Source organism: Centrocercus urophasianus, unplaced genomic scaffold (genome assembly GCF_019232065.1).
Source record: "Centrocercus urophasianus isolate 14NV4802_14NV808 unplaced genomic scaffold, USGS_Curo_1.0 seq_17, whole genome shotgun sequence".
Classification (NCBI taxonomy): Eukaryota; Metazoa; Chordata; class Aves; order Galliformes; family Phasianidae; genus Centrocercus; species Centrocercus urophasianus.
Window position 1 is genome coordinate 17273168 of NW_024884722.1, and position 14617 is coordinate 17287784.

The 14617-nt window shown below is 40.0% G+C and overlaps 1 protein-coding gene across 1 annotated transcript in view; it reads right to left on the reverse strand.

Moving 5' to 3' along the window:
• MAPK8 (mitogen-activated protein kinase 8) overlaps positions 1-14617 on the reverse strand; it is a 245106-nt gene that overhangs the window by 123287 nt on the left and 107202 nt on the right. Inside the window, exon 3 of the mRNA XM_042818624.1 lies at positions 6777-6966. The gene's annotated coding sequence lies outside the window, so the exon portion shown is untranslated. The remainder of the gene's footprint in view (positions 1-6776; positions 6967-14617) is intronic.

Genomic DNA, 14617 nt, shown 5'->3' on the forward strand with positions numbered 1-14617 from the left:
GGACTTGGGAGAGGACGGGACCAGGACAGTTAGCATAAACTGGTCAAAGGGATGTTCCGTACCATCTGACATCATGAAAAATGGTGGGGACTTGGCTGGGCAAACAGCCACTGGTGGAGACTAGCTGGGCTTTGTTTGGTGAGTGGTGAGCAATTGCTTGTGCATCACCTGTTTTGTATTTATATATATGATTATCATTACTATTATCTTTTTGTTTCTCTTCCTTTTCTGTCTTAGTAAACAGTTCTATCTCACTTGCTGAGTTCTACTTTTTTTTTTGTCCCCCCCCATCCCAATGGGAGGGGGAGTGAGTGAATGACTGTGTGATGCTTAGATACCTGTTGCGTTAAACCAAAACTTGACATCTGAGACATTATTTCTGCATTTAAAAATGCTGATTAACAGTGCAAGGCAAAGAAATGATGACTTTAGTGATTAGATGTATTTATCAAGGAGAAATAAAGTGTATCATACTTCCATCTCCTTTTAATTCAGTAATCCATATTTCTTTGGAATAAGAAACAAGAGGGTTGCTTTATGCTTAATAATTCCCTAGTTTTTTTGCTGTACAGCTGTGATTTACAACACACCTTCATATACCTTCAGGAGAATATTACACTGGCTATAATTCAGTTTTGTAGTTTTGCTGTCATCTAAATCTATAGCACTGCTGCCTATATAAATGCCTTTCTGTGACTATAGCTATAAATTGCTGCATACATCTTAACGTTCAGAAACTAGCAGCAACCATTACAGTCAGATGTAGCAAGGGTGGCAAATAACCATATAAACTCTGGTTGGTAAAAACAACAAAGTTGCCGTAATTTAATCTAAACAGCAAAGACTGATGAATAGGCAGAAACTCACTTCAGGTACCCTTGCAACAGAGCAAGCAACCTTCTGTAAAACACTGCAATTGATTCATTTGACCAGGATTTGCTTAAATAACAGTGGTAGCAGCCATCAGCTCCTAAAAATTTTTCCCCATACTAAGCACAAACAATTCCCATTTCTTCATGCAGAACTCATGCAAAACTCTCAGGGGGATCGAGGCTCAATGATACACACTCATATGTAACAAGAGATAGCTCGTAACTTAAGATCAGAAAACAGAACTGTACTTCTCAAGCCCACTGATGTGACATCATTTAGCACAGAAATTTATACGAATGGAACTGAAACACATCCTAAAAGCAACTTTTCTTTAACCATCTTTATGATTGGACTTTGTGGCGTTAATGAACAACAAAATCTCCTGCGATGGCAAAATTACGGAAAACTCATATATCACCAGTATTGCAAAACAAGAGCTAGGAAATACTGCCACCTATAGGCAAATAACTTCTGCGACTACGTTAATTGCGATCAGTCCCGTATGGCCGAAGCAGAACCAGTCCGCCAACTCTCTCTGAGACTCCTGTAGTTTCCCCAAGAGGGTCTGAACAGGAGACAGTGCTCTTCCTCCTACCCGCCAGGCAAGTGCTGCACGCTGCTGACAGCTGTACTAGACAGTATATGTACTGCTGCAGGTCCCCCAGATCCTAAAATAGTGACAACAAAATTGTTTCAAGGAAGGGAAGGTGTCTCATGTCCAGAATTCTGATAGGATTGATACAAATCTAGACCAGAGCATAAGTTATGAATAAACCTGCTCTTGGCTTTAAAGAAGGGGTGCTTTTGGAATGAGGCAATTTTATCTACTGAAAATTAAGAGTAATGGGAAGTACTACTACAGTTTTACAAGAGTTGGTTTTATGAAACATTCTGAGCAGCTGAATCTAATTGATATAGGGTATAATGAGTGTGTTATAAATCCTGTCAACTTGTTTCTTTTATTAAGTATGCTGTAAATGCATCTGCAGAATGAGGACTGGAGACAGAGTCATGTATCTTAGTGCAATGATCTTGAGCATACATCATACACAATCATACATTGATGCATATAATCTACATACAACTTAAACTGTGCTGTTCTGCACATGTGGCTTAGCCCAAGGCCTGTGCTGTTAATATTCCTTGGATTGATGACAAACTTAGACAATCAATTGTAACAGAGACCCTCTAGGTAGCTCTCACTTGATACTGCTGATTATGCCACTTGCATGCCCTTGTCTTAAACTAGAAGTGCAGCAAGAAGTTTGCACATGAGTGTCCTTTTTTTTTTTGGTAGTAGAAATGATCAGTAGTTTTCTTGTAAGAAAATCCTGCAGGATTAAAATGGGGTAACAGACCAGATCTGCTCTTGAATGCTGTGCCCCAGTCAGATGGCTTTTCAATGCCACAGAACTTTGAGGTCTCACCATCTAAACAGATCTAAGATTATCTATATCTCTCTCTTTATAGTGTTAGCTGTAGTAAATAGCACTTTAAGTGATACTCCAAAGGATCTGAGTACCTTTATTACTGCAATTGTAATGGAACAGCATCACCTGGTGCAAAACAATTAATTATGAGTGGTAATTCTAACAGTTGTTGAATCACATAGTTGAGATCAACATAAAAATTGCCTGCTTCAACATCCAGATTGCTTGCAAGAGCAACTACTGTAATAATACAAAAAATAGATGTCAGATGATATCTCTATGCTGAGAATAAAACAGGCCTCTGTGGCTTAAAAACTGGGAGTCCACTATTGGACTGATTTTTTTAAGCATCCAGTAGCATGTCTGATGGAATACAGCAGCACTTTCAAAGGCATGTATAAAAGTAAGGTACAGTTCGTGCATCTGTTTTTACAGATGTATCTCTGTAGATTTGGATGTAAGTTTGTGAAATCTGAAAATTTGGCCTTGTTTTGGTCAATTACTTACTGAACACTGGAAATAACAGAACTTCCTTTTTTATTTGGGCTTCTTCAGACCCAAAAGCATGGAACAAATACCACAGATTCATAGAAACACAAAACCACAGGGTATTTGGAGGTAGAAGGACCACAGGAGAGCATCAAGTCTGAACCTCCCAGCTCAGAGCAGTGTTACCTAGACCTCAGGAAAAGTATTCAGTTGAGGTTTGAATATCTCCAAAGACAGAGACCTGCCTGGGTAAACTACTCTAGCATTTTACCACTGTTAGCAGAAAAAGGGTTTTCCTCATGTTTGAAAAGATAACACTAAGAAGAGTCCAGTTTCATCTTTTACTACCCCCCATTAAGGAATTTTCACATATTGATAAGTTTCCCTGGCCCTTCTCCAGGCTAAAATCAACCACTGGTCTCTCAGCTTCTCCCTTTATGACAGGCATTCCAATTTCTTAAACATCTTGGTGGCATTAGTATGCCAGTGCAGATTGAGAGAGGATGAGATCCCACCCAAAATTGTTGAAATTATGAGATGCAGTGTTTTGGCTCCTCCTAGCATAAGATAGTTGCTGTTTTAATATCACTTATGCGCTAATCAAGGCCCGAGAAGTAAGACTGAAGTTTAGTAGAATATGCAGAGGCTGGAGTACCTCTTCGTTGTCAGTCTTCATGATATGTCAGTAATTAGCTCTACCTTATAGCTAGTCTTGAATGTTTGATGTCTTTTCTTGTACAACAGAGTTCCGTAGGTAGCTCCTTCCTGCTAGAAGTAAATGGCTGCTCAGAATTCACTCCCTTTTCTTCACAGCACCAGATACACATGTATTCCTGAGGGACAGTGGGCTTTTTGAGATCCTACTCTGAGTTTTACAGCTATTTAACTTGCTCATTAAACCATTCAAAACCAAAACTCAAAAGCCAGCCAAACTGCCCTCGAACAGCACACCCCCAACCAGGTGGTGACACAATGGGCGCTATACAGTAGCTGTAAAGCACCCAGCTCATTACACAACCTAGCAATTAATGTAAGTTTCCTATGCTCCCTCCCCTCCTTGCACTCGCTCTTGAGAGATGACATTTCCTTCTCCTCATTCCTGTTCAGCTCAGTTGGAAAGGGGCCTTTGTGACTGTAGGCTTTCCTTTCCCTCCGCAATGCTGTAAAAGAGCTCTTAACTACTTCTCTCATCACTCCCTTCATGGGTGAAGTAGATTTAGCCCAGGCAAAGCACCAGCTGCAGTACCTCTTGGTCAACTCAGTGCACCTAGCAATAGTTTCCAGGGCAGAAAAGACATGCTGTGAGCTTGTTTAATGCCAGCATCCTTGGATGCGTGACAAGGACGCTATTGGAAGTAATGAACATTGGAGAAATGTAGCTATAGCAACACTAGTAGTCACAAAGCAAATCCCCACCATGACTGCATGGAAACTACTGTTACTGCCCATACAGAAGTGCTGATAAAGCAGGAACTCAAACTACAGCATGCCTGGCCTGCAGTCTTGCCACAACTAACATTACACATGAAAGCGTAACAATAGCAGACAGAAACTTAGATCACACACTCTTGGAAATACCAGGAAAACAACAGATCAAAAATTGTTGATTATTTGCAGGGAAATCCCAAATTTCACTCAGTTGGCTACAGATTTTACTGCAAATTTAGCACTAAGTCATTAAAGGAGCCATCTATTGATAACACTGTCACAGTGGTAAAGGAGACAGACAGAGCTTCAGAAGCAAGAATGGAACATTGGTCTGTTGCTGAGAAGTCCTATTCCCATCCCACTTATTTTCTGCATTGAAACTGGGCAAAACTTGTAGTTGTGTACTCAACAGAAAAACAACCCATGCTTTCCAACATTTGTTGGAACCCTAAGCTCAAATAATTGAATGACTCTTGAGGAATTTTGACTTTCAGGAGATAAAAGAGAAACAAAAAGCTTTTTTATTGAAGTTGGAATAGCACTCTACACACCCTTTCTGAACTCCTGAGTTTCTCTTTTCACTGCATTTATAATTAATTGTAAGTCAACTTCCTTAATAACAGCATGCCTTGTCTACTGTTTCGCCATCTTAGAGGACACACACAAGCCATGGGAAAAGCTTATACACAGCATAACATATTCTTCATATTTGCATTCTTTAGTAACCGTATATTCCCCTTCATTGCTGTATGTGAGTTAGGGTATATGTAGCAAATATCTGTCTCAGTTATTAGGAAATTTGTGATGCTTCATTATAGGAAACAGGCATTTGATTTGACTGGGTAATTTCCATTATGTGTCCATGTATCTTGGAAACAGTAGAATGTTGGTAATGTATAATTTCAACAAGTAGAAACAACATAGTTATTTCACAGCTAGAAATTCCATTAGTATCTCCTAACTTGAACCATTTAGCACAGACTGAGCATCACGCCTTTCACTTGACAGCAATTTTAGATCAAAAGAACTAAAATTGTTCCTGTCATCAAAATTCCAACAAAGCCTGGGTTGCCAGCAGCAGTGAGATGACCACACCTCTCAGTTCAATACAAATGCTTTATTCCTTCAGAGCAACATTGCTTTGGGCAACAACAGCTTCCAGAGCAGTCCATGCCAACTCCTGCTGAGATTTTCAATCTCATGGAGACTTCACCACCTACTCCCATTCTCATCAACATTCACTTAGATCCCTAGCTGAGCGTGGGTGGCTGCTGGTTTATGTTCTCCTGCCAGACTTTGTCAGTAGCTCAAAAGGCCAGGTTAAATTACTCGAGGACTCCTCCTGTGTACTTGCATAATACTGGTTTGAATTCTATCAAAGTATCTGGTGAAATTCAATTATCTCTTTGAAGTATTGAGAAGGACACAGAATAAGCCTGGAGCGCCATCGGGAAGCAAACACATTAGAACTATTTACTGAACAAAACTTTCCACCTTTCCCTTTCGTCAACAGTTTCTTTGTCTTAGTTGTTTGGTTAACAGGGCAACACATTCACACACCTGCCATCATCATCCCATTGCCAATTCTGATAGTGTAGTTTGAATTCTAGTTTGTTGTAAAGTCCTTGAGGAATTCAGTGCACAGCTGCACAATCTCCACGTGGTCGAGACTGTACAAAGTACAGTTTGGTCAAAGTACAGTTTGAAGACAGCTGAAGACATTGCAGACTTGGGCAGGAAGGAAAAGCTTTTGACAAGGCTGCTGTACCCTGCAGCTTCTGTCCAAGTTGTCCTAAAATCATTACAAAGATAGGGTTCTTAGGCCCATCACTGTGTCAAAACTGTGCCATGAACACCTCAATATCAGCAAAATTCCCTTTTCCCACTTTATTGTTGATCGAAGAAGTAAAATAACTTAGCCAATGCTAATCTCTAAACACTACATTTTGTTATGTTAAAAGCTTAAAGGCAGTCCAAGTAGCTTTAGGCTCATGCTGCATGCTCACTATGCCCATGTAAATACCTAGTAACTAGACCAGCTCTCAGGAAGGACCCTGTTTATGTGTAATTTTGTGTTTGTGTGAAAGTGAGGCTAGGACTATTAGAGTACTAGGGGAAAGAACAGTGACAGTGACCTGTCAGAGGGGAAAATCACCCTGTGAGGACGTGCTTGATGGATCCACTGGAGTGAATTAGGTCACCTAGTGCTGTCACAAACAATAGGGCCATAGCTCATACAGTGAATGGCAAGCAGCCTCCCATATGAATGTCTTCAGACAATTGGCTCTGCTAATAAGGTTACCAGCAGTGATATTACATGTCAAACATCACTGCAGACATGAGCTGGAATGGGAGAGGAGGCAGAGATTTGAGCTGAAAGCAGGCAAACTGAAGCCTTAGAGTGAGTCTTTCCCCCACATAGCTAAGAGAAGATCTGCTTTGGACTTGACAGATTTCACTCTGAAAAGCTGCTTTGTCCTCTAGACTAACTCTTTTTTACCAAAGTATAAAATGTCAAATAGGCTCAAGCAATAGTCTGTGATTCTTCAAACTTACCAGTGACTTTAAGGTCTCAGTTCAGGAGTCTTCCAGAAGTCTTGAATTTCAGGAACTCCTGTGTATCCACATTCTGGATTCTCAGTCATGGCTGGAATCATAGCATAGCCTTCACAGCCACTTCCAGAAGATTTGACCACCATTTTAATGATTTCCTCCTTCTACATCCATTCTTTCCCATTAGAAAGTCCTAATAAAAGGGATGGGAAAAAAAAAGATATTGACTGATAACTTTTCAAACTCTTTTCTCTTTATCAAAAATCTCACAAAACCCTTGGCAAATGCAGGAAATCCTTTGATTATTGGTCTTTTAGGGAATATACCATTCCAACAACAAATAAAAGATACTGGAAGAAAATTGTATCTTTGTTCCTTAATACTTCGTCCATCTTGTAAAGCTGCAAGAATGTTGTGCACTAGATCCAACAAGTGCACTTGAAAAAAAGAGAGAACAAAGGTAACAGTTTTTATCTTTCCAGAATTAAAAAGTTATGGGAAAAAAATGGGAAGACTGACACACATACATCTGTATACAGACCCAACAGGATAATTCAACTTTCAAGAACAGAATTAGTCAGAATTCGACATTAATTTCACTATTCCAACCATCACTCCCTTAGGAATTTCAGGCTTTTGGATATCTAAACTATACAGTCTGCCATGTGCATCATTACAGTATTACATTTTTTGATTTTTTTACTTTTCTGATTCTGCATGTGAAATCAATAGAAATTTATCATGGCTGTGGTTTACCTGTTTCTTGTGGAAATCTTTTTAAAATTGATTTATAAATTACCTGAAACTGAAGGAAACTGTACATTTATTTTGGAAAGCCCATTTTTGTTATTACATAACTTTTTCTGCTAGAAAAAGAATATTTCTTGAAAATGTCTGCCATTGATTTTTTTTCACTGTAAAAACGGAAATCCAAATCTCCTTTAGGTTATCGTTCATTATTTTTTTTCATAGTTCTAGTCCAGCAAGAATTCTTGTCTTGTAGAACTCACAGCACGAAGAGAGCTGACGGCAGATGGAAGCACAAGGTTTGTGATTCTTCCAGTTCCCACCAGATGTCACCAAGCTCTCAAGGATCTCCGGAGCTCGGGCAGCAAAAGCTTCCTGCTTAAGCGCCCAGTTGCAAACGGTGTTTTTCTCTATAAAAGACAGCAGAGCAAAACGGCTAACCTAACGGTCTTAGGACCGAGCCCTTATTTATGTCAGTGGCTGAAGCACTGCTGAATTGATACTGAGCCAAAACTGCTATGATCTCACTGCTGTTGGGTAGTTTGATCCAAATGGACTCAGTGTCTGTGTTCCTCCTACTGGGTAATGTACCACCACTTTCTCTCTCTCCTCTACCTGAAATAGCTGTCAGAACAGGTAGGAGTATAATAACATGCACAAAAAGCAGTTTGTGCCACTGCGTGGTTCACTTCTGAGTTTTACTGAGTGCTGAGTGCTGTGGTTTCTTGCACAGCAGAAATGCCTGAGGTCTCACTACTCAAATATGTGTGCTCCCAAGAATGAGCCAGCTTGCCAAGAGGCTCTCCTCAATGCATCCCAGTTGGCAGAACTGCACTCTAAAGACTGCCATCAGAGGAAACGTTCAGTCTCCAAGAGATTAGATGCGCAGACTAAATAGGATGAATAGAAGTTGACAAATATCCAAGATGTATGTCTGAGAATGAAGAGGCTGTACTGGAAATGAATGGATTTTAATGAGAGAAGAGAAGGAAATTCACCATGAATTGCAGACATCTATTGTCCCGAAAAGGCATTGTTCCCTACGGCCTCAGAACAGACACAAAAGGCACACATTCCATGAAGTATTGTTGGGACTGGCTTGACAATGGCAGCTTGGGCCTGTATAGTACCTTTCACAGAGGGCCTCAAATCATTTCTCTCCTGAGAGGCTGGTAGCATTATCCCTGGCTTTTCACGGACAGTGAAATACACTCTGAGACAAAATGACTTGGCCTCATAGTGAACAACTCCCAGAGCTGGGAAGTGAATCCTGGTCAGTATAAATGAACCTCTGGCCTAGTGCCTTGTTTCTGTAATGCTGCTCTTGGAGAAACGAAGTTGCTCATTTCTATTGCACCAGTGCTCCCAAATGACATTGTAAGGAAGAGCCCCTTGTTGATAAGAATAGCAAAGCCTGTTTGTCCAAAGTAACTGGGAACACCGTGCACAATTCTCCATGCAGCATGCACATCAACCAAGGGGACACAGCAGAATCTTCCCAGTATTTGATGCCCAGGCAGCTGACACCAGCCACAGGGTTATTCAGATAGAATGTAAGACTCACTTGCCAGTCCTGAGATTCATCAGGCCATCCTGGGCTTGCCTCCTGTCCGCTTTAGTTGTTAGTATAACATTTGCCTCCTGGCCTACCAACACCAGCATCCAATCTTCAGACAGAATTACCTCACTATTAAGGTCTGAGTTGTCACTGAGAGTTGTGGCTGTATGTTAAAAATAGCTCATAACTGCACACTGTACACACATAAATAATTCATGGCTCCACGAATGGTAGCTCTGATTACAGTTGTCTCAATTCTGCTTTGCAAGGAGTAGAGAGAAGCAGTGGTCCCAGCCTGGGGTTTCTCTACCATTTTTCCTCCATCAGCAAACATGATTTTTACTGTTATCACAAACTCCTATTCATGAAGTGACTTCAGCTGAATCAGTGACAGTATCAGAGTATTTCCAATGCTTTATCTCTGACAGAATAACTGTTTCTTTGTCTGCCATAAACATCTTGCTTTGACACAGGTGCACAGGTGCACACCAACCTTTAAAAGGCTGGGTAGACATTATAACCCTTCTCCTTCTGATACAGAATCAAGTCTCCCTTCTCTGCCACCCATCAGCACTTTTTGTCATGACTGTCCATGCCAAACCCTGCATACACACACGAATCGGAAGTGACTATGTGAATTGCTACCTTGGAAACATAAAACTCTGCCACTTACAGAGCATGGCTGCTCCCCTCTGCAGACATGATCACAGCTGACACACTCAATTTGCTCACTCGCCAGCCAGTCTTGATCAGTTTGTGATACAATCCATGCTGCTGCATCTGCACTGCTTGCAATATTTAAATTAGCTTGATTTAGTAATTTAGATTTTGTAATTTTGCAGCTACTTGCATTGCAATCAGATCCGTGACCATGATGTTGATGTGAACTTGAAGGGCATCTGAACATTTTGGCTGTTTTTTGGCTAGTGAGAAATTCTCAACTTTTGGGGCTATTGCCATATCTTTGGGAGGAATTCAAGCCATAAAGAAGAAGCAAGGTAGCAGAATTCTGATCCACTAGACACTAATTTCTAATCTAAGAGTATTTTACTTCTGAGTGTTTCCTTGATGCAATCGTCTGCTCAAGACAGTCGTATTTCTCATCTGTTAATCACAGCTGGCCTTATTTTTCTTTTTCTTTTTCAATTAAAAAATAGATGAAAGGAAAAGAATTTAAAAAGAAATCAACAATGAATTTCAAAATGTATCTGAAAAGCCAAAACCTCTCTGGTTTCCCAAAATGTAGACAAAGCTGTAGAGGCCCCCAGGAAGAATTTTTGTTTCCAAGTAGTTCAATAAGCAATTTGAGCCAGGGATGACTTTAATTCTTCTCTAAAAAAAAAATTCCTTAGAGGGCAACTAATCTTGAATGGTTCTGCCACAGTGAATAGTAATTGAGAGAGATCTATTTTACATATCACTGCTACGTCATGCTCCCAGAAATAGGTGAACCTATCATCACTTGGGTTTAGAAAGCTTGGTTCTGCTATCAAGAGGCAGTCCTGCTAATTGCCTGGCCTTAAACAATGGGAGCTTACAAAACAGAGTGAGACTGATATTTTACATGAGCAGATAGTGATAGGACAAGGGGAAATGGTTTTAAACTAAAAGAGGAGGGATTTAGATTAGTTGCGAGGTTGAAATTTTTCCTCAGATGACGGCAAGGCCCTGGAGCAGGTTGCCCAGAGAATTTGTAGATGCTCCATCCCTGGAGGCATTCAAAGCCAGACTGGACGGGGCCTTGGGCAGCCCACAGCAGAGGGGTTGGAACTAGATAATCTTTGAAGTCCCTTCCAACCCAAACCATTCTATGATTTTATGTTCTTTGCCCAGATTTTAGCTGTGCTGCCTATTCCAGCACAAAAAAAAAAAAAAAAAAAAAAAAAAAAGCATTCTGAGCACAGCCTCTCAACAGAACATCTTATCTGAAAGAGCATCACTCCAAGTGGAACATCTAACAAACTCCAAATAGCTGCACAGTACTCGAAGTGAGAAAGGCAATGCTGAGAAACTTAGCTTAAGCTCATCTATCTGTCTCCATGTCCCTGCAAGGGCTAAGGCTGGGGGAGGGGGAGAAGTTATTAGTTTCAAACTATCCTTATTAACTAGACATTTCATTTAGATTGTATTTAGCACCTGCCTCCAATTACCTGTCTTCAAGGCCCATGTGTGACAGAAGCTGGAGCTCTGATTAAATCCATGCTTCATACTAGTGAGCCATTAAGCCAAATCAAGGCTTGCCGCTCCTTTGAAGGAGATCATTTGTCTTCATTAGAAATGGCCATCCTTGATTGCCCTGACAAGAGCATCTCCCTGCAAGATAATAAGGCCTGTTATTGTCGAGAAGTAAAATAATGTATTGCAGCTCCCTGGAGAGTGATTTGTATTTATTAATGTTCTCACAAATTACTGTACCTTGATAAATATGTGACTGTGACAGGCAGCAGGGGTGCGCTGCTCATCATGGACATTGATGCAGGCTACTGTCTCTCAAATGATGAGATAGCAGCAGAATGTCAGGGAGCTGCTGCCTGCCCTTTAATGATGTCTTAGATCAGTGAGGGCATGATGGACAGAGACTTAGCCAGGTCGTGAAAACCTGACTAATCACATCTCTGACTGGATCTGAATCTTCAGTCCAGATACAGAAGACTAGAAAAAAAAATCACTGTCTTTGCTAGTAATATAACACTCGTTATTCTCATCCATTACTTCAGTAGTGGGAAAGCAGAGGAAGAAAAAAGTAAATTGACTTGATCATAATCACTTGGAAAGCCAGGAAAAAGGCCAGATGAAGAATTCAGATCTATTGAATCTACCACTTGGCATAATGAAAACTATACAAATCCCACTGTACTTTTGTGACAATCATAATCAAACTAGAATTAGTGTAAATTGTTCTACAATGTTATCATAAGAAAACCACCTCCAGAGGCCTTGCAAATGGATGACAGGAAGCATACAGAAGATTCAGATTAATAACTAATATACAATACCTAGTATAGGGGGTCTGTTTAGCCAATCCTGGGATTTCAGCTCTAGATCTCTTCCATCTAGCCCCCCAGTAATCCGGAGATTCTAGTCGGAGACATCATCCAGTTCTGCCTGAAATAAGCTCTTTCAGTATCCTGCCTTTAAGATAATTTACAGCCACTATGCCATTTTACTTTCTGAGGCAACATGGTGTCAGAAAACTACATCTCTGCACTCTAGATGTGCTTTCATTCTTATATAGATTGGCTTCTTTAGCTATAGGGATTAGTACATCAGAACTAATATATTAGTTTAGTAAAAGGAATCTGTAAGTGATATTTCTAAAACTTTCCATTTCAGCTTTAGTGGGCAATTAGTCTTGTTTTCCTCAGTAATTCTGCCCTGGGAACATAATAGAATACTTTTATCTTTTGCCTCAATAATTTTGCCTTGCAAGAAGTGCTGGAGTCACAATAGAATACTTTTATCTTTTGCCTCAAAATGTGCAAGGACATTTTCCTTGGGTTCCACATGCATTGTTTTTAAAAAGTGGCTCACTTTGGCCTCATAAGCCATGGAAATCTTCTAAACTGAGGAAAAGTGGATGAAAGTGGGTCAAAGGCTTCAGCAATGCAGATGATGGTGAAAAATGGGGAAGTAGTAGGTGGGCACTTGAGCACCCTAGATATTACTGACTATGCCCAAAGGGACATTAGTATATATTTATGAGTCCTTGAAAAAAAATGAATATGTATGTCAATGCACTGGATATGCATGTCTTAAATGTTCAAATGCAGAACCTGAACACTATGAGGGTGCACTTGCTTGTCAAGTCACCCAGCGCGTATCATGAGGAATAAAGGAATGCCGCTTTCTTCTACCACATTGGAGTTAGAGTTTTCTTCCCAGATTTCAGATGAAAATTTGTGCTATCAAACTTCTATTTTAGCTATTTCAGCAGAATTCTAATAGGGAGGTATGATCCTGTTCACTGCCAGTAGAGGAAGCTGAAAGAAGGCAAAATTTCAGAATAAACTCAAAAGGGATATTTCACTGACAACTTAGGATGTAGCCAGCTCTTGCTCATTCCTCAGTATTTCTAAGTCAAAGTTCTCTAGGATAACACTGCCAGTTTTCCTAAGACCAGAACAAAACTGAGCTACTGATACAGTAGCAGGGACTTGCAAAAGCCATATAAGATTCATGTTCTAACTGCTCCAAAACAAAGATGGGAATCATCCACACAGACAAGGTTCATAGCCAGTCATGGAGGCACCAGAAGACATGGTTTGCAGGGCCGATGAATGTAACAGTATCCACGGGGTGAGAAGAGGTCATTATCATTCAAATGAGCACAATCAGTAACACCGCACAGCATGTAAGAATTTTGGTCATACAAAGTTGTACAATCTTGTTGTATTACTTACACTGCTGTGCAATGGGACCTTCTAGTGGACCCATCACATGCCTGTCTGCAAGATATTTTTTGGGCCTGTAATAGAATAAAGCACTTGGCTGCCAAAACAATTCAGCTGGTCTGTCTCATCACTGTCTCTAAAGCTGAGAGATGCCCAATAAAGAGAGAAGTAGCGGCTAGCAGGCTAGATAAATTGCTCTTTCAGACTGAAGCTTCAACACATTCTATACTCTGGATCTCTGATTTTAGTGCATCTTCACTCTTCTTTAAGCACACTCCTAGACAGTCATTTGTTTAGAACTTATTTGTTAGTGACATTAGCCACGTGAAGAAACAGTGACCTTCCAATTCTTCAAATCTCTCTTTAAAGCTCCCTTCCATGAAGATCTCTACAATACATTGGGCAATCATTAGACAGTTAAAAAGTTCTCACAGCTGTTATAAGTGCCCCACTCTGTCAGTTCACAAGGAGTGTGAGTTTGCTACAGCCACCTCTTCAGAATATGATTCTAACTCATTAAACCTAGCAGCACAAAAGCTTTTATTTTTGGTGATCAATCTGCCTTTCAAGCTGCTCACAAAAACAGCCAGCATTCTCTAACTACTGTTTATCACACAGATCCTGATTGTTTTACTCTCACCTTGTACATCTTTCCATGTGGATCACTTAGCTGTTGGTTTCCAACTGCTATACAGATTTCATAACAAACTACTTGCAGAATTTCCAGTGGAAGAGTTTCATTGCAATTTGCTAACTTCAACAAAGTAAGGAACGCCTGAAAACTATTTGCGGAAAAGTCTTTTCCCATAAGGACAACTTTCAAATTAAATGAGATTTCACTCAATAATTAGTATTCCTTCACATAATGCAGCATGTATTCGGTGAAGAGATGCATGAAATAGTTTAAATATGTCGTCTCATAAATATATAATATAATAATGTATATTTCTGAAGTGAAATTTTCTATAATCCTCTCTCTCTGTTCCAGTTTTTGAAATACAAGCGAATTATCACCTATTAATCTAGGTCACTAAGACTGTCACTATTACAAAACTCATTTTTCTAAATATTATCAGTAGAAGTGCTATGGGAAGGTATATCTGAACATACATACCCAAAAGTATACAGACGAATATTTTTCAATTTTA